The sequence below is a fragment of the Acomys minous genome (assembly GCF_964271855.1).
Source record: "Acomys minous genome assembly, chromosome: 9".
Classification (NCBI taxonomy): Eukaryota; Metazoa; Chordata; class Mammalia; order Rodentia; family Muridae; genus Acomys; species Acomys minous.
This window is the reverse complement of record NC_140490.1, coordinates 71,220,788-71,241,117: the sequence shown is the minus strand read 5'-3', so window position 1 is coordinate 71,241,117 and position 20,330 is coordinate 71,220,788. Positions and strand designations below refer to the sequence as shown.

Below are 20,330 nucleotides of genomic sequence, written 5' to 3'. Positions count from 1 at the left end.
CGTTAAAGCCAGCTCAAAGGGGGAAGGCTCACTTTCTGCATTGCTTTTGGCTTACTGACTTTCAGTGTGTGCTTTGCAGAAGATAATTGCATATTCAGAAATCCTCATCCTAGGCGTGCTCAAGCTCCATAGCTGGGCAAAAGGCACTCTTTAGGTTTACTGAGGCAGCCTATGGAATGAAAGGTAGTCTGTAACTCTCATCATGAATAAACATGAGCCTCATTTGCATGAGGCAGGTGACTGTAAAATATCTTGCAGCAAGTCATGAAAGGAAGCTTTGTGTGTCAGTGCCCAGGGGGAGCTGGGAGGCCTCAGAGTTGTTTATCTTCATTAGAATTCCATCTAGTGCTGCTGTTATTGATCTGAACTGGACCTGGTGTGGCTAATAAAGTAGGTGTACATTTTAATTGAAACATGAATATTTAAGTAGAGGAGCCGTCTTTTAAAGAACCCTTATGTCATGCAATGAAATTATGTAGTATTTTTAGCTGTCTAGGCTATTAACAAGTATTTATTCAAAAAGCCTTCTCATCTGCCACAATAGGTTTGTGCGTTTGCACTGCAGGCAGCCAGACCTCCTCTAGAACCAACTGCATTGTACGAAGAGATGTAGTTTTCCTTTACATGTTTCCCCGCTGAATAGTGGCAAATGGGTTTCCTGCGCTTGTATTTTTCAGCTGCTAATTTAGGGTGTTGGGCTTTGTTCGTGGGCTTTGCCACTTTTTTCTTAGAGTGTCCTCATCAGTCACAATTACGCTATCTTGGGAGTGCAGAAAGACCAAGAGTGCCTTTGCTAACTGGTTTTGTACAAAGCATTTGTTGAAATTGACTATAGGGTATTTGCTTTATAAAAAAAGAACTGTGTTGCTAGCAACCGACATGGGGCTGCCTGAGTCAGGCAGGCAATGGCAGTGTAATGCTATGTTTTGCAGCCTCTTTTGGTATACTCTCATTAGACTTTTAAGGTCACTTTCCTTCCCTAATCACCTTCCCCCACCCCCTGAAATTGTTATTATACAAATACCAAGTACTGTATATTTGTACCCAGGATAGATTTCCAAATATCAATAACATATACTTTCTCCTGCCTTTATATAGAGAGCCAGTGAAATCTGGCTTACTAATGAGGGCAATTTGGCCATTGTGGAAATGCATTCCTAAGTGAAAGAACCTTCCTTTAGGTTCCCGGTTTTGAAAGCCTCCTTTCCCCAGCTCACCTCCAGATGCACCTCAGGTGACTCGGTGGTGCTGTTCACAGCGGTGACTAAAGGCGCCACTCTTCCTTTCCTGTACCTGGGGCTTCAGATTTCTATCTGTGAGATAGGAGCAGGGGTACTACCTATCACTCAGGATGGCTCTGTGCTCTCCTGGAGTCAGGTAGGTGAGCTGTGTGTCTCAGATCTGCCCAGGAGCCAGCACCAGGCAATGGTGATGTGGAGGTGGGATGTGACATGGCATAAGGTCTTAACTCCAAATGTCTCCAGGAAAAATGGGCAAGCTCCTTGCTTGGACAGGATGATTTCTGAATAGAACACTCGTTGCCATGGGTCCGGCTTCACAGGGAGCACGCCTCATTCATGAAGAACCTAGATAGGACCTTTCCCAGGTGCTCGGCACTTCCTGCACACAACTGCTCCCGCACTTACAACTGAGAATGCAGGGAGACCCAGAGTCCTCTGAGAAGTCATTTTGTTGCTGCTGTTTATATAATTATGGTAAAGAAAAATGCTTAGCTTGATTAACATGTATTTGAAAGGCTAGCTATGACCACAGTCTGCTGAAGCCACGGCTATTGTCCTTTGCCTCGTGGACAGTGTGTACCACTGAACGTGTGTAGGATAAAATTCATGAGTTTCACAAATGGTTCTAGATAAACCTGGCTAATATATTCAGAGAGTATCCCTTCATAATCCAAGTCTGGCAGAGAATTTTCACTGCCGAAGTCTGTCTCAGGCCTGTATAACTTTCGTTGCTGTGTCTTGATCTGGCAACTGTGAGAAGGAAACAATTAGCAGGTTCTTTTGCTCAACAGCAACACCATCCATCAGCCCCTTGGTTCAATTATAGACCATCGCTTAGCAGGAGAACAATCACTACTCGCCAAGCTGATTGCTTTATGTAATGCTATTTAGCCTCTTCTGGAACTTCTTTCCCTTCTATTAACTGTGCTTTGGGGTTCTGTATGAGTGCTTAACAAGTTCCTGTGACCTGAATTCCAGACTCCGTTGTGGGTTATATGAGAGATTTGATAATGGCAGAGAAACCATTTTATTAGTATATGTCCAATTAACAGGAAATCACCTGCATCTTAAGTAAGGCATAATGAGATGGAAGCATTTTAAATTAAAGGGCAGCTAGGAATCAGAGTTGTCTAGCTAGGAAGGGTCCCATTGGGTACTGATCTCTCATAATATGTAAGTCTTCATTGATCAAAAAAAAATATTTATCTTGTAATTGTAAAGTAAATTACGTTTAGTGGGAGATTCAAAATGCAGCTGTAGAGAGTACAGCAGAGAAAAGAGCATGGCTAGATCGTGTAGTCGCTCCCTATTGTCGCCTAAAAGTGCCAGGTGTGATTGGTTGGGATTGAGGGTAAAGAGGAGACATAAAGAGTCTGTATTAGTTACTGTTCTGCTGCTGTGATGAAATACCATAACCAAACCACTTCCCTTGGTGTGCCAGAGGGCTAGGTGTCCGCAAGGGCAGAGAAGGCATGGCAGCAGGAGCAAAAAATTCCAAGATTCCTTCTTTGTCCACACCCAGGAAGGAGAGAAGAGTGTATTAGTCAAGGCTCTCAAAAGGAAAAGGAAGTGATAGGTGCGTGCGTGCATGCGTTTGTGTGTGTGTCTGTGTGCATGCACACGTGCATGCATGTGTGTGTGTGTGTGTTTGTGTATTTTTGTGTGTAATTTGTTAGACTGACTGGCCGTGGTAGTCCATCAGCACCTGTCTCCTAACAGAAAGGTCAAAGGTCTGGAAGTTGTTTCCTCCATGAGACTGGATGTCTCAGCAGTCCCAGTCCCAGCGAAGTCCTCGAGAGCTGCTAATCTTCAGTCTACGTTAGAAAATCCCAAGGGAGCAAGTTCTAACCCCAGTGGTGGAATGATTCAGGAACAGGATGGGAAAGCCTGATAGTGAGAGTGAGGGTAAGCATGCAGAGAGCAAAAGCGTCCACTTTCCATGTCCTTGCAGGCAGGGCAGGCAGCCACCAGAGGGTGTGGTCCAGCTTTAGGGTAGGTCCTCTCGCTTCAGACGATCTAATCAATAAATATACCCCACAGCTGTGCCTAGCTGCTTGGTTTATAGCTGAATCCACATATGGTTGAATTGGCAACCAAGATCAGTCATCACAACCTGGAAGTGAGATGAAGCGCTAAGCCCGCAAAGCCACCTCCAGAGATGTCCTTCCACCAGCAAGGCTGGCCCCCCTCCACCGGTTCCATACCCTCTCCGAGCAGTGCCACCAACTGTGGATCCCAAGTGTACAAACGCAGGAGCCTATGGGAAGCATTCGTCGCTTACTCACCACAGAGTCAGGGTGGAAGATGGCGGCCAGAAATCGTTGGCAACAATGCAAAACAAGAGCTGTGAGAAGTTAGGAAACCCAAGGGAGCTCTCTAGATGCCATCAACAAAGACGCCAGGTCTGAGGCTGGAGAGGTGGCTCAGTAGCAAAGGACACTGGCTACTTTGCCAGGGGATCTAGGTTTGATCCCCAGAACACATATGTTGCATCCTATGGCCCTAATTCAGTCCTTGGAGGGGCTAATGTTCTCTTCTGGCCTTCTTGGGCCCTAGGCTTACCAGGCACATAGGCATACATTCAGGCAAAATCACCATGCACATAAAATCAATAATTTTTGACCAGCCTCATGCAGCCCCCACACCAGCCTGCCTCCTGTTACCTGTTACCTAAGCCTGTGAGTCAAGAAGCTGAAAGAGGGACAGAGTTTGAAAGGCAGAAACAGGCCAAAGGGGAGGACTACATCTCTCAGTAGCTCGTTTTGTCCCTCAGTAGCAAGTGTTAAAGGGAGAAAACATGAATATTGAAACATGAATTTGAGAGCTATGGGCTCCTAATTGCCTGTTTATTCTCCCTCTGCCGTCTCCATCTTTTGTTGCCTCTAAGTGCTTTGCTGACTGTAAAGATAGAAGGAAGTGGTCCTCAGTGCATCTGGGTGGAAAGAAATAATTAAGGAGGCAGTCAGCTCAGTTATCATTTCCCCAGTTGGGCCAACATCTTCTTCAGGGAAGATAAAGTCCATGACTGTTCCGCACTCACAACAACCCATTCAGGTGTCCCTGGGTGCCCCTCATCCTGCACCATCCCCGTGAAGACTTATTTTCTACAACCTAAGGCAGTGGGGTGTCTGCCAACTCGCTCTGTCACAGTGAATACCTATTGTCTACAACATGGCAGTAAACGGTTGGTTCTCAAGTTCCCTGAGAGGAGAAGCTTGAATTGCCTGTATTCTTAGAGCCTTGCACTGTGCCTGGCATTTAATAAATATTCAGAATTCTATCTCATAACCACTATACAAATACATGGCACGGTCCCGTCTATGTGTACATCTTGGGTAGCCAAGCCATAGTCTATGCTACATTTTCAGTGCAAGCCGTTCTTTCCATAAATCTTTGTGTCTGTATCAGAATATGAAATGACAGAACAAGATCATTTCTGCTCTCTGAGGGCAGGCAAGCAGTAAAGTTCTCTTTGAAGCGTCATGCGCTGGCCTCTCTGTTTGAAACCAATCACTAGCCAGAGTCACATAATCACAGGATAATTCTTTATCTTTTCATCTTTGCGCTGATTCCACGCCGGATGTGGTCAGTCTGATAACTGCTCACAGTTCCTGCCTTTTGCAGCACTAGTTATGCCTACAAATCCTGTCTGTATCCCCCCCTCTGCCCCCCCCCCCCGTTGACTCGGTCAGCTGGCTTTTCTTGCGCAACTGGGGTGCGCTTCGATGTGAAATGAGCAGAGCGCTTGAGAGCTGTGGAGCTGCTGCTGGCTCAGTGCAAGCCCCAGACTACGACATATGGGGTACAGTTTTCTGTAGTCAGCTCACAAAGCTAGGGATGTCAAAGTATGACCAAATAGCCATTTCAGCTGACCCACATCCCTGTGAGGATAAGGACCAAGTCTTAACATTTCCGATTGCTTGTTACTCAGCATGTAATTGGCAATAACTAAGACACCAACTTTTACACTTACTTAGCTTCTGTCTTTGAAAACTCCTTATGCTACAAGTGTTTTCAATCACAAATCTGACCATATTATTCCTGCGTCTCAGCTTCCTGTGGCTGTCTGTTACCTGGCTCAGGAAGCTTCCTGGTAACATGCTTTTCCTGCCTCTACTGCGTGCATTCACTCTCCACCTTTCCGAGGCTGCCAGCACATCCCGAATGCCCACCATTTTTTGTATGCGCTGTAACACTTTCATCTCTCGGCGTTAGCTCATCCTCATTCTCTCTGCCAGAAACGTCTTCTCCCATCTGCCTGTTGAGAGTCTACTTATCCTTTAGGATTTTACACAAGTGCCACCTCAGTGTGATAGTTACCAACTCCCTTTCAATTCAGTTTGAAGCTTTGCACCTCTGCCTCCAAAATGTGGAATTCAAATTTTCTATCAGAAAATACCTCGTAGCTCTACAGTAGCTGTTTAATTATAAACCCAACTTTCCAAATTAAGTCTGTGTATTACTGGATGCAGAACTTTCATATCTTAGTATTCTCTAGATATTTTGCAAGCATCTGCTCAATTAATTTGTCTTAGATCCTGAATTGATGGCCAGACATATTTGATTCATCATTTAAAATGGTCCTTCTGGACAAAAGTTGAATTGGTTTACATCATTTCAATATAGAATGGCTACTGTTGCTCACCCCTAGGAGTGAGAGATACTGAATATTTTGAAGTTCTCCTGACTAAAGAATTGTCTTAGTTAGACACGGTAGCACAAGCCGTAATGCCAGCAGTCTGCATGTGGCAGCAGGAGGATCAAGAGTCCAAAGCCAGCAAGTCTGAAGCCAGACTGAGCACTTCATCAAAAGCAACACAAAAGCCAGCCAACAAACAAAGTAACCCATCGTGCCCAAGGTGTCAGTATTCTCTATTGGGAAACCCTTCTAAATCTATCCTTCAAAAAGCCTTCTTCAGATAGCAATGCTTTGAGAAACTTATAAAATAATCTTTCCATTTGTTACTTAAAGTCACAGTAATAATCAGTTTTTTTCTCCCAGTGTAGCCTTATGTAAAGTGATGCGAAGTTTCAGAGAATTTGAGCCATTGCAGAATAAACCCAGCTTCTCTTTTCCCAGCAGCACAGTTGGAACTGTGTTCTCTTTTTCCAGCCCCACTCATTTATTATATCCCTGTGAGTCATGCTTAACCCACACACCTTGTCAATTCAGGGATCCCTTTAGTCTTCTGTTTGTCAGGTGTTCGGGCCATTGAGGGCGAATGCTGTCAATAATAGCGTTTACCCTTTCCTATGGTGCTGTCAGGAGATGTTCCGGTCCAAAAGATGGACACAGCTTCTGGATGTCCATCCTTTGAAGGGACAGGTGCTACCCAAGCAGACCTGACAATGCACAGTGAGGGTCAGGCTTCATGGATGAGACACAGGAGCATGTTGAACTCATCCTAAAAGCTATCACTGTGTTTTCCCATTTCCCACAAAGTTCTCTTAAATTGGGAGTGGCGTAACACAGGAGGACCCCTAAGGATGCAGTTTTGCCCAGGTGGAGCTGGAGGTCTCTGGTCCCTGTGTTCCTCATTTCCCATTTACATACCCATTGGTATGGCATGGCTGGATCTGACGCAGATGGCATATGGCTTTTTGCTGCTTGAACTGCCACAGAAGGAAATGTTATTGGCATAGAATGCCAGATTTCCATTTTGTGAGTCACAGAGCGTGGAATTCTGTCTGAAGGCTTCCTGGCTGCAATGTGCCCTTAAAGCAGAAGTGAGCAAATGCTGTGTCTTCCAGGTGTGCAGCTTCTATGTAGGTGATTTATCATGATGAAAAATCTGCTAGAAATGGACATGCCAAAGCCCTCAGGTGTGGCTTGTTTTACTGTGGTCACTGAGTGAGCAGGATGTTGGCCCGCAAGCCTTAGCTGAATAGGCGCCAGCGAGGTATGGTTGTTTTGTAAGTTTTCAGACAGTTAGAAGTTTACTTGTGCATGCACCAGAAATAGACAGAGTAGAAGATGCCTGTGTTTAGGGGATGCAGTTTGCCACAATATAGTATTTGCTAGAATTTTCAAATTGTAAAACACCTCACAATAGAGCTAACAGTGCTGGAGACCTGACACTATCACTCACACACTCAGCCCTGTCTCCTCTCCTGCCTATCCTTTCACTGAGGATCCAAGGGAAATATGAAGATTTCCCAAAAAGAGGATTAGACAGATCCTTATGAAATTTCCTTATACTTGGTGATTTGAAAATTATTTCTTTTACTTTTGAGATTATAATAACAACATTTTATTCTTGCCCGTCCTCCTTTCAAACTCTCCAAGATATCTCTCCTTGCTCTCTTTCAAATTCATGACCTCTTTTTTCATTAATTGTTGTTTTACACACACACACACACACACACACACACACACACACACACACACACACACACTCCTAAATACATATTTTTTAAAGCCCATCAGCCCTCCCAGGCTGTATGATGTTACTTGTATGTGTGTTTTCAGAACCCAGCAATATGAAATGGTTCAGCTTTGTAATTGTGTGTCACATAGGAGCAGAAGTGGCTAACCTCCAGAACTGACCACCAATTCCCATCAGTCTTCCTGAATTTTCCACAGTACGCTTTCCTCATAGCCTGTTCTGTGACCATTTAACTGATTCAACAAATTATCATAAAGTCTAGCAGTACTGACTCTGAGCCCATGGAATGGGGCTCAGCCCCAGATTCAGTATTTCCTTTTTGAGTGATTAACCTGTCTGGTTATTTGTCTCCTTTGTCTGTCAAGAATGAACCTTAATAGAAGAGCCATGAGTATTAAATGACCACCTGAAATGGCCAATATTCAACTATTTGTGAAATGCCAAATTAGCCATTTGCTCTGGCTCATGCTAATGTTTGTAAAGCAGTGCATTCTGGAACTGTAAGGGCCCCAGAGGCTGCACAGGGAAGCATGGCTCTACCCAGCTCTCCTAAGATTCACCCAGCACCTGCACTTACCCATCTCCCAGGCAGAGCTTTTGTTCCTAGACACCTGCACAGCCAGTTCTGGTGTGCTTTGAATTGTATCCTTCTTGGCCAGTGATCAGCTTTAAGCATCTCATCATCAATCTCTTCCTCTCAATGCTATATGAATGCATTGAAGCCCCCGTTTAACACTTGCATCACTTCAAGCCGGGCATCCTCGAAGGGTACCTTCATCCACCTCCTTTACTCTTCACTCATTCATCCACTGAGAACTCCATCCTATGTTCACTAAGAATGTATCGCAGCAAAGGAGAAGTCTGGTTATAAAATATATTGTTGGGCCTTGAAAATCTTTTTACTCACAAAATCTACCAGTTTTGACAAATGCAGAGGCCTCTGATGAACAGATCCACATTTCAGGCTTTTTATTTGCTTCTTTACAGCACTTTGACCCCATTGGACACTTGTATTTCGTTGTGAAGACTGTCTCATGATGGTTTGCAGAGTGCACATATGCACAAAGGATCCACAGTACACACATACACATGCAGGGGCCAACCTACATTGAAAAAAGCACATGCAGGACATGAAATAATCATTATTGCCTCAGGTACTAGTATAACCTTTAGAAAAATGGAAGATAAGAAGAGCTCCAATTACACACACACACACACACACACACACACACACACACACACACACACGAGAGCATGGCTTTAAATTTCAGTAGTGCATATTTAACACCAAAAAACTCCTTAGTCACAGAAAGTATGAAATGCTGCTGCTTAACTTCTCCCAAATACATTGGGCAGTGGTGGTGCACACCTTTAGTCCCAGCACTCAGGGAAGCAGAGGCTGGTGGATCGCTGTGAGTTCGAGGTCAGCCTGGTCTACAGAGTGAGTCCAGGAAAGCCAAGGCTTCACAGAGAAACCCTGTCACGGGAAAAACAAAAACAAAACAAAAAACAAACAAACAAACAAAACACCAAAAGCTTTTCCTGAGTAAATATAAACAAATGTCTACTCACCCTTGGTAGGGCTCCAACAACTGACCAGAGAAAAGATTCTACTCAAGTCATGCTTTGTAAAGCAATGAGTTTAATTGGGGTTTCTTACGGAAAAATGGGTGAGAAATGCCTACAGGAATGTGAGCAATTTATATGTAAACCACCAATGAAAGGTCTGTTGCTCCCAGCAACTGTTAACTAAATAGATATCCCTCCCAAAGGAGATGGGGCCTTGTGACTCCTCCCCCAGCCTTATTACAGAAAGTTACTCTGTACAATGGCCTGTGAGTGGAATGTGAGTAATCAATGATGCTGAGGGCTCTGGAGAGCCATCCTATGCCCAGAGGATGGTGTTAGCGGACACATGCTTTCTAAGATGAAAATGGGATTGGAGTTTCACACTTGTTCTAAATGTAAGGTTGGAATAAAGTTCTGATAAAAAGATAGTCATAACAAATCATAGAAATAAACGTCGTATCACCATGATTGCTCTCATTTCTCCTAACCCGATCCCCTTTCTTCATCCTGAACATGTTGCCAAGTCACCCCCAATGCCTGCACAAAACGTTCACCTTGTTACTCTGCTGCGGTACTCATCTGTCACTGTGCTGACGAATCTTCCAGGAGACAATGCTGTCCTTACTGCCTCTCACTCTTGCCATGGCCTAACGTCACTCTCCTACCTGCTACGGTTGCTTGTCTGGAGTAGCAGTCAGTTCCTGGTTGTTCTTCCCCACAGAGCTGGTACCATCGCATTGCCTTAAAGCGTGGTTGTTCCACCCCTGGATCCTGGGGTCCTTGGCATGTTGGACTCTGACCATGCTGCCACTGTCCCTCTGTGACCTCTTGAGCATAAGCAATTCCCTAAATCTAACTTTTTGTTGTTATTGCATTTTTGTATGATGTCCTCCTGTCCATTCAAAGTCCCTTGACTTTAACCATTATAGAAGATAAGTTGAAGTCCACCCCCCCACACACACACACCCCAAACTCCGCTTTGCATGACTAGCCCACCGACCCTTCAAGCTGGATAAGTCTAAAGTAAGTCTTGTCGTTTTTAATCTCCTCTCAGCTGAGTCTTTGGGTTTCCTAACTCTAAGAGGTCCTCTCTGATCTACCCTGCGTTGATCCAACTTTTATACTTCTTTGAAGTCAGTCCCTTAATCCCGCCACGCTGCCAGCATCTGAAAACGGCCGCCCGTCTGCCATCTGCTGCTGGGACTGTATAGAAGCTCCCAGGCCTTCTGCAGACTGTCTTGTCCCTGGGTTCCAGAAGCACCTTTTAAAAACAAGGTTTATGGCGTAATATCTCCATACTCAAAACTCTCTGGGGGCTAGAGAGAAGGCTCAGAGGTTAAGAGCACTCGGTTTTCTTGTCGGGGATCCAGGTTATATTCCCAGTAGCCACATGGTGGCTTACAACCATCTGTCACCTCAGTTCCAGAGGATCTGATACCATGCTCTGACTTTCACAGGCACCAGGCAAATGTAGTACACATACACATAGCCAGCACACACACACACACACACACACACACACACACACACACACACTAAAACACATACTAAAACACACCCCAAAACACTTCAATTCCCTCTTCTTGCAGCCTAACAAAACTAGACATTCTGTCCCAAACGGTGTGCCTGTCACACCCAAACACACAGTCCTTGCTAACCTATAATTTGTCATCTTTATTTTTTATTAAGCATGCTTTGCCCCTCCAGATCTCCATCCTTGACCATGGCCCTCTTGCTGTCAAGCCCTGTCAATCCTCTCTTTGATGTCTGCTCTTCAGGTTCTGCGGGTTCTTCCTTTGAAGCAGCAGTGGCTGTTCCCTCGGAAGTACATGTCATTTTTGTCATAGTGTACTGGGATTGGACCCAAGTCCTTGCACATGCTAGTTAAGGGATCACCCTACTCAGCTACGTGCATGGTCCATCTTTATTTTTTATTTGAAGGTTTCACTAATTTAGCCAGACTTGCCTTCAAGTCCAGATATTTCATTAAACCTGTTTAAAAAAATCTTTTGGGCCATGTTTTTGTTGGGAAATTCACCAACAGCTGATGTCTCCATTGCAAAGCCACTCAGTACAAAATAGGTCTGTAGTCATGAATATGGCTGGAGCCGGGAAGAGTGTGAAGCAAAGGTATCACACAGTTATTCATTTCCTTATGAATTGTAGAGAAAAAAAAAGAAAATTGCCTTATTCGACAGCAAGCATATTAAAGTAATATATGAATTCACATTTCTATTTCAGAATTTTTCATCATTCACAGTATGTGTTACTAAATGTCAGAAAATACTTTTTATTTATGAGGAATCTAGGCAGCAGCATGCAAAATTATATCTCAACTAAGTAAAAATACAGACGTTTATGTAATTTTAACAATGGTTTTTCTACATTGTATTTATTTTTAAGTTTCTCTTCAAGATCATGCATTTCACAGAACACGCATGCTCTTAGACTTATTCTGTAAGGGAAAAGAAAGATTTGCCTCTACGGGAGCAGAACCTGTTTCTAGGCTTCAGGTGTGGTCCAATCGGTGGTGCAGCAATTTGTGGACAGTTTCTTGACCTTGACCGGACATTGATTGATACTAAAATCAGAAATCATCTGAGGCTGGACTGGGAAGATAGTCACTAACGGGAAGGAAGTGCTGGGCAGATGTGCAAGCCTCGGAGGAGCATGTACTGCTGGGTCTCAGCCCTGAGGGGTGGGCAGGATTCTTCCAGAACAGCTTCCTCCTGCTTGGGCTTCAGTCTAGCTGTGGCAGGGGGAAGTTTCCAGAGCATTTTGAGAGCTCCTCATGTCCTAAGTGTGCATGATGCTGGGGAGAACAACAGAGTACCCTAAAACCTTCCATCCTGTGCCTGAAGCATTGCCTGCCAGGCACCTAGAGGTGTTTCTCGTTTCTCGGGTTTAGATAATAAAGTCAGTTCTACAGTGTGACCGACAAGGGCAGCTCTGGGTGAGTGTAACTTCGCCGTAGAATGCATGGGCAAAGTTGTAGCATAGCCTATGTGTAGAAGTCACCCTATGTTACAGAAAGGGCTACGCTCGGGAGAGCTTTGGACCATGACTCAGAGCTCAGGGGAGGAAAGCAAAGTCTGAGAGGCGTTCAGGCAAGGGTGAAATATAATGCAACACACGAGGAAACATTTAATGAATAGAACTTTATTAAGTTGCAGGTGCCAACTGTGAAGACTTGAAAGGAGCACATCCCAACATATGTGCATTCTAAATATTAGTTTAGTAAACAGACACCTGACTGAATTTTCAAACTGAAAGTTTTGGTGAAATGTCCTCTTTTCAGTGTATTTCCTGAAGAGCCTAGATGCCTAGTATAAAGTAGATTCCCCAGCAGCACAAGGAGGAGTATTTACCCATGATGCAGCAGTGGTGCTAGTCGGAGCTGTTTGCTCCATGACTCTCATACCTGCCTGCCGTGTGCTAGTGGAGCTGTGGACAGGAGCTGTGGACAGGCTATTAGGAAGCCATGCTCCCTGTTCTCCCTGGGATGATTTGGTAAAGGCATTGCATATTAGAGGATTAGTTACTGCCCTTGGGGCCATTTTTTTTTTTTTACTCTCCATCATCAACTTAATAATTACTTTTTGAAGTTAGAAATGTAAATATGCAAATGAGTAGCAATTATGTTTTTTATCTGCATTTAATTTCTGTACAGTTGAGGTCGTAAGCCCTGCTCCCTGTAAGGAGGATTTGTTTCTGGGGTCATGACCCACAGTTGCCTTTAGCTGAAAGTGGAATGGGGGACAATTTGAAGCCATGCGGTTGTTTTAAGCAGAGAAAGGTTGGGCTTAAGAACAGCCATCCTATCCTCGTGAGAGACACACCGATTCACTGTGAGCATACTGCTGGGATTATGTTTCTAGAGTGCCGAGAGCTACCGCCGCTACTCAGCGCATCTCCAGTCACAGACACTCTTGTACATCTCACATTTGACCTCACTGATTCTGGCTGCCTAGGTCCCTGATGTGTGGGGGACTAGTCTTTAACTGCAGGGCAGAGAGTAAGTCTTCTTGTTCCTCTTTGGCTCGACACTATTCACCTTCCCCCATGCCTAGCTTGCCTTCTCTGATGCACCCAGTGACGGGAGACCAGGATGCAGAGGCATCTGGCCTGTTGATGTGCCGAAGCGTCTGTCGACCTGCAGCAGAAAAGCAGGGGAAGCAGTAGCCTCTAGTGCTTAAGCCTTTGATGGAACATAGCAGCCAAGATTTAATCTCTTTTAACGTTTTGGGTGAAATTAGTCTTCAGAATGAGAGTGTCAAAAACTAGTGTTTTCTTTTCCTCAAAAGATGGAATTGCTCCCATGGGACGTTGATATGTTTCAGGGTTAGGAGAGGTAGACTCCCACAAAGGCCTGAAAACTGTCAAGAGTGTGGAGAGAGCCCTAGATCCCCTTTTCACAATGGCACAGAAGCTTTTTGCATTTTTGCACCATTCATAGAGTACCCTACTGTTGACCCAGTAGCTTTTTGCCACCATATTGCCAGGGACACGCTTGGCAACACTGAACTGAGAATTTGGGGCCTTTTCACTTTTTCCTTTTGGCACGAGTCTCTTCAGCACTCAATTCTGGGACACGTTTCCCTAGCATATTTGGAATAACTTGAATTGGCAAGATGCTGAACTCTGAATTTTCCCAGCTTTCCTTTGCAAGCCACGCAGGATTGTTAGAAATGTGTCACAGCAGGCAGGCCTTCCTTTTCTCTCGCATGGTCCTTAGGCCAGCCCATTCCATTTTGTCAAGTCTGAAGTAACCCAAATCCCATCACTGCACTCTACCCCTTTCAGTGAAAATCACCTGTCATTTTGGAAGAGGAATGAAGGGGCGTGTGGGTTGTAAAATGGGTTTGTATTTTATGGATGCGGTTTTATTTCACAGAGCTTGTAGAATTTGCCTACATATTAGACATTTTTTGTGGGAAATATCATTATAGCAAAGTCTGAGGAACTAATAACCAGGTTAGAGTCCCATTTTGCATAACGTGGCCTTAGATGCTGTGAGGGTGGTCCTGCCTTAGCTGCTTGCTCTGAGAGTTCTCTGGCCATGGGACACTATCTTCTCAGACAGATTTCTGAGTCTTTGATCTGACAGTCCCCTACTACGAGATATTGGTTGAAAACCAGGTACTGAAGTGTATTGAGCATCATTGTTTCCATTTGGAAATGGAGACTTTATGATATTACCTTGTGGGGGAAAAAACGTGTTGATAATTCTGTGCTCCTAAAGATATCTAGGCCTGTCACAAAGAGCTTTCTGGCCTGAGACCCAATGATACAGTGACACAGTATCAGGTTTTGTATGTTCTGTTTATGATTGTCTTTCCTTGTAACTAAGGAGAAGCCAAGCGGCTGTTCTATGGGCTGTTACTGATCCATCGCTGTAACAGGGCTATGGCTCAGGGCTGTAGTAAGAACTACACCTGGTTAATCCAGGTGAAGTGCTCAAGACTTTCCCAAAGTGTGTATTAAGCTTAGTCATGCTACTGAGGCCAAACCGACAAATGAAGAACATCCTGGAACAGATTATTTTTAATCATATTGATATTCTATTAATACATCATTGAACTTCAACTGAGGATCTGTGGAGTTGATACACTGGTGAGCAAGAAATCATTTGATGGAGTACCACAGCTGATTAGCACCATGTTGCTTTCAGAATAAAAGCCGACCTTTTGCCAGGCGTAGTGGCACACGCCTTTAATCCCAGCACTCGGGAGGCAGAGGCAGGTGGATCACTGTGAATTTGAGGCCAGCCTGGTCTACAAAGCGAATCCAGGACAGCAAGGGATACACAGAGAAACTCTGTCTCAAAAAAAAAAAAAAAAACCAAAAAAAAAAAAAAAAGCTGACCTTTCTTCTGGTGTCTGGATCTGTACTTGTCTCAACTCTTACTGGCCTCCCCGTTCTCACTGCATCACTGCATGTGGCCTCATGTGCATTCCCTCAACTTTTCCCAGATGCCAAACTCCTCACCCAAGCCCTGGGTAGGTATGTTCCTTATATCAGGGTGACACGTCCTCTTGTTTTTAGTTTATTAACTTTGGCTCCTACTTTCTTTATTATCTCAGATAGCACTGCTTCCAAGACATCCTTTCTGCTCTCAGTAAGGCAGACGCCCTGTCTGTGTTCCTCGTACGTATAGCTCACAACGCTCTTGCACACCCACAGGTACACTCTATTATGTGTTAGTCTGCTGTGCTCAAGGCTGAGGGCCGCAGGGCAGAAGCCATGTCACTTGGCTGTGTCACTAGTGTAACTTCCTGACGCAGTAAATGGCTACTGAAAATACTGAATTTTGTTTGATGGGGGACCTGGGTGGAATAACATGTTTCTGCATTTTCTAAAATGGACACTTGGGTGTTTTCAACAAGGAAAGAGGGTAAGAGTAGGTCACTGTCCTTAGAGTAGAGGACTCTGCAAGACTGATTACCAGGAAAGCTGCTCTTTCCACAGCCCAGGGAATATGAAAACAGGGGAGGAAATTGCCAGTACTGTTGTGATCCATAGGACAGAGCTGAACACCAGGGAATGGATGGTGCAAATGGGCTTTGGGCCAGCTGTCACTGTCACTTTAAGAATAAAGGGAGCTCAGGGCAACCATTCTTGGTGAGTAGAGGGTGTGTGCTAAGCAGATAAGTCACCTTGGCTGCCAGGGCCAGAGACATGCAATGGGCTATCTCAGTCTCAGCCCTGTCAAGAGGTCTCACACTTGCAAAGAACTTTGTGGGATAGACAGTTTCCCTTGAAGATGTGCTGATGCTGATGTTGACAGCAGATCTGCTTAGATCTTAGCTTTTTTTTTTCTTTTCATGTTTGTCGTTTTCTATATATGTGGACATGTGTATCAGAGCATGGCTTCCCCCCGCCTCGTGTTTGTCATTTTCTGTATACATAGACCTGTATGTGAGAGATTGATGTTTTGTATTCCATTCCTCAAGAAACTTGACAGGGCCATTCATGCCGCCGTTCATTGCTCAGTGGCGGCCCCTGCTGCTAAGGAGAAAGACTGCAGCAATACAGAGCCTGGCATTAATTCTGATCATGCCATTCATGCAGCCAGGAGAATTTAAAGCAAGCGGGAGGGGGAAGAGATGGGAGGGATGAAAATGTACTGAGAAAATTAAGGAAGGTCTCTCGTGTCCAAGATGCTTTGGTGAGACGCTGATGCAGGAAAGAACTTACCCTAAAGACTTCATGCTTACAAAATCCTCCAGATTCAGCCATCGCAATATTTAAAGGCTCGCTAGGAACCACAGCAGCACTTTGTGAGAGACACCAGTGCGAACTTTTATTTGAGGTTTTCCAGGGCTATTAGGTAATGAGTCAGTCTTTAAGGCACCACACCCATTCGTTAGGTTAAAGGTTTCTATGGGTTTGAGTTAAGGGTGGAGGCCGTTTATGTTCCTCTGCATCTGTGGGAATCAGAGTGTGGATTCTCTCGTGGGACCCCTGCTGGGATGAATGCTCCTCTCTCTATGTGTGAACATCCCTAGTGCACAGGCAGTGTTTTACAAAGTCAGACACTTCGGAGCATTTCCCTCTAGAAACTGTATGTGGAGAGAAGGTGGAAGCATGCGTTACAATCAAATAAAAGTAGAGGGGGGCAGAGATGAGATTGTAGTTGATTATGGGTATGGCAGCAGATGTTCTACACGAATCCAACTCGCTGCAGCCAGTCTGTTTCCATGGCAACAGAATCAGTAATTATTGAGCCCTGGCACTTCCCCCCCCTTCCCACCAAGGTGGAGGCTGATGAATGTGAACTATCTCCAGCTTCTTCTTGCTCCTCTTCTCTCTCTCTTCTCTCTCTCTCTCTCTCTCTCTCTCTCTCTCTCTCTCTCTCTCTCTCTCTCTCTCTCTCTCTCTCCGGTCCTTCATAGGAAAAAGTAGAGGCACTGAGGAGAGCTAAGAAAGGGAGCTATCCGTGTCTCGATAAAGACCGTAAGAAATTAAATTGAAAGCCATCTTTTTCCTCGTGATACTATCAGAGCAGAGAAAAGCTCTTCCCAGAAAAGCCGATGAGCTCTGAAGATGCTAAATAAATGAGCAGGAGTTTCCCTGAAATGGAAGCTCCCTTTGATTGGCTGATCTTTCCACAACTCCTGCCAATCGGAGCACCCCTGGGCTTCAGCTCCATAAACATAAGCAAAGCTACATGCTTATTCTTCTGGACTTGGAGCGTATTGCATTCGGAGGTGTGCGGCGGGTCTCCGTTCACATGGCTCAACTGGAAACCTGTTTCTTGATCAAGCTTACTGGGGTGCCATCTGGTCTTCCGGCACACTGTCCTACCGGGGGGGTACGACTCTAAGTCCGATCGGTGACAGCAGCTTAGAAGCAGTGCGTGTCATTGGGGAAGATGGACTTACGGAAGCTTGGTGAGTAAATCTTTGTCTTAACATCTGTGCACTGGTATTAGCAGGCTGAGATAGAATGTAGCTTTGTTCTATTGTCTGCCAAGAAAGCTGACTTGCAGGGAGCACACGGAAGAACACCCGTGCAAGGGTTCCCGTGATGTGGGAGACTGTTTCAGAAGGCTGCCTGCTTTGTTTGCTTCTGGTCGGATTTGTGGTTGATTGTAAATTATATTTGGATGTTGGCAGTCTAGTTAGGATTAGTGTGAGGAGCGGAGTTGTGTCCTGTCTTCCTGGGTATTGACTCATTTCAAAGAAAATGTGTTTAAAAAAACTAAATTAGTAAGAATTAACCCTGTGCAGTAGTGAGAGGGAGAAAACGGTGCCGGCACAGGGCTTGAAGCTGCCAGGGTGTATGGCTGGTGTTCGCATTGAGAAGAGGGATGTCATTAGAATAGTCTGTCACTCGTCGGACCCCTGGCCACAGAAGGAAGCATCTCTTCCCCGTGCCCAGCTGTTCTCAGTTTCAGAAATGTGCAACCGGGTTAGGTCATGTCCTTGCCCTCTGTCAGGAAACAAGCATCCAAATTGAAATGTGCTTTTTCAAATCAATTTCAGAGATGAGTTGAGATGCAGGCAGAAAGATCTTAGCAGCCAGAAAGCATGGTGTGAAAGGTCTCTGTGTTACACCGCTCCAATCCTCTGAAACCCAGGGGGTTTGCAAAGTTACGTTTAAGCGTTGGCTTTGGACCAGAGACAGAGTGTTCTGAGCTATTGCTCTGCTCGTAGGGGCTTAATTTTCTGATGCTAGTGATGAAATGTGCAGTGTTCAGTAGTCACGGACAGACAAGCGAGCAATACTGTGAATAAGCAGTGAAGATCAGCACAGGGAGAGGAAAGGTCACTGCTCTTGCCGACCTCCTAGCTGCAAACTTAAAAATATATGTGTCAAGAGGAAGCCCAGGCCCAATGCAGAATTCCACAGGAGCTATGATCTTGGCAAGTCCGAGAGGGAAGGTGTTGCCTTCAGCTTGGTTGCAGTGAGCAGAGGCTGAACTTGAGTTACCATCTCTGCTGAAGATCCGTTTTTGTCTCTGGTGTTCTCAGCTTCATCACTGTGGCTTTTTATAAGAATGCGATTTCCTATCTTATGTGAGGAAAGCATTGTAGTATCCTTGGAATCTTTTATGGAAGTGGGGGATAAAGCATGATCATTAAATTTATGAAGAAAATCACGAGAAACAGTGGTACATGGGAATGCATTGATTAGCCCCTCAAAAAGAGTGTCCTTTGACTTGAAAATTATTGTGGCTCTTTACATGGATGTCAAATGGAATTTGCTGTGTCCTAAGTGGGAATCTGATGCACTGAAAACACAAAGGCACTAGGTAGGCTTTGCCTGTCTGAGACTTGGGAGAGGGCATTGGGATCAGACAGATCTTCTACTCTATCCATGAGGGAAGCAGGCTGGTGCAGGGGGACAGGGAGGATTTCCTGACTGTGAGTGACAGTGCACCGAGGACCTGGTCATCTAGCAGAGCAATGATGCCCCTTAGCTGATGTCCTCTCTAGGCATGCAGGCTGGCCTCTGGTCCCAGGAGGCCCCAGGTGGGCAGAATCATTGAGCCTCCTACCTGATCAGAGCTGCATTTCTCTGAGTGAATTCTTAGCACAGTGGCTCACTCTGCCACCAGCTCCAATCCTGGCACAGGTTTGAAGAAGTCTGGATTCTCCTGGGTACACACTCAGGAACAGTCATCTTAGAGTGGTTTTTCTTCCACCTTTGACCCCCCCACACCCCCCTCCCCAAGTGTCACTCTACATGACGGAAAGGTGGGCACCTGTTGGCAAGAATAAGACAAGAAACAGCCTTTTATGGAAGAAGCAAAAATGTTCCAAACATTCTAAAAGTGTAATTCACAGCCTATTTTGGGATCCTGGAACTCTTTAAGAAAGCTATGAACCTCCTACCTGCCCCCAGGAAAATATATTTTGCATAATTCTCTTACACTTTGATAACAAGCTGTTTCTAGGGAGAAGGAGATTCCTGTCCTGAGGAATAGCAAACAATGTGTATGCACAAAGTCCTCATGAACTTTTTTTTTCCCAAGTGTGAGGACTAAATCTTACTACATCCCCATCTCCTTACCATCTACCAACCTTACTGTAGTTAGCAGTGAGACTGGCTTCTGAGTGGGGCTTTTAATACCATCAGCGATGGCTAGAATTAAAAGTCTTGAGGCTAGAGCTACAGCAGCGGCAGAGGGCTAGCCTAGTGCATGTAAGGCTCTGGATCCGATGCCCACGATGGTTTTCTGTCTCCTAAGCTCGGCGAGTTCTTGACAAACTGGAGTCATTGGATTTGTGCTGCAATTGATCCTTCAATGTTAGGGTGTGGACCATGCCTTGTGACAGTTCTGATCACTCTTGAAAGAGAAATCTGCTTTCCATTGCTTCTTCCTGCCATTTGTAGACTATGGAATATTGGAAAGATAAAGGTAAAGATAAAGGGGGCTGGAGAGATGGCTTAGAGGTTAAGAGCACCGTCTGCTCTTCCGAAGGTCCTGAGTTCAATTCCCAGCAACCACATGGTGGCTCACAACCATCTGTAATGAGATCTGGTGCCTTCTTGTGGTGGGCAGGCACACGTGTGGGCAGAATACTGTGTAAATAATCAACAAATCTTTAAAAAACAGATAAAGATAAAAATACAATAAATTTATTTAATGTTTGGAAGAACGTAAAGTTACACAGTAAGAGCCTAA

At 44.9% G+C, this 20,330-nt stretch overlaps 1 protein-coding gene across 8 annotated transcripts in view; it reads left to right on the top strand.

The window, feature by feature from the left end:
* The window catches only part of ELMO1 (engulfment and cell motility 1), a 531,552-nt gene that overhangs the window by 384,870 nt on the left and 126,352 nt on the right, over positions 1-20,330 (top strand). Inside the window, exon 1 of one of the 8 annotated variants that reach the window (XM_084795126.1) lies at positions 17,167-17,589. The exons of the other annotated variants lie outside the window; for them this stretch is intronic. The gene's annotated coding sequence lies outside the window, so the exon portion shown is untranslated. Of the gene's footprint in view, positions 1-17,166; positions 17,590-20,330 lie in introns of those variants that run through there. 8 annotated transcript variants of the gene reach the window in all.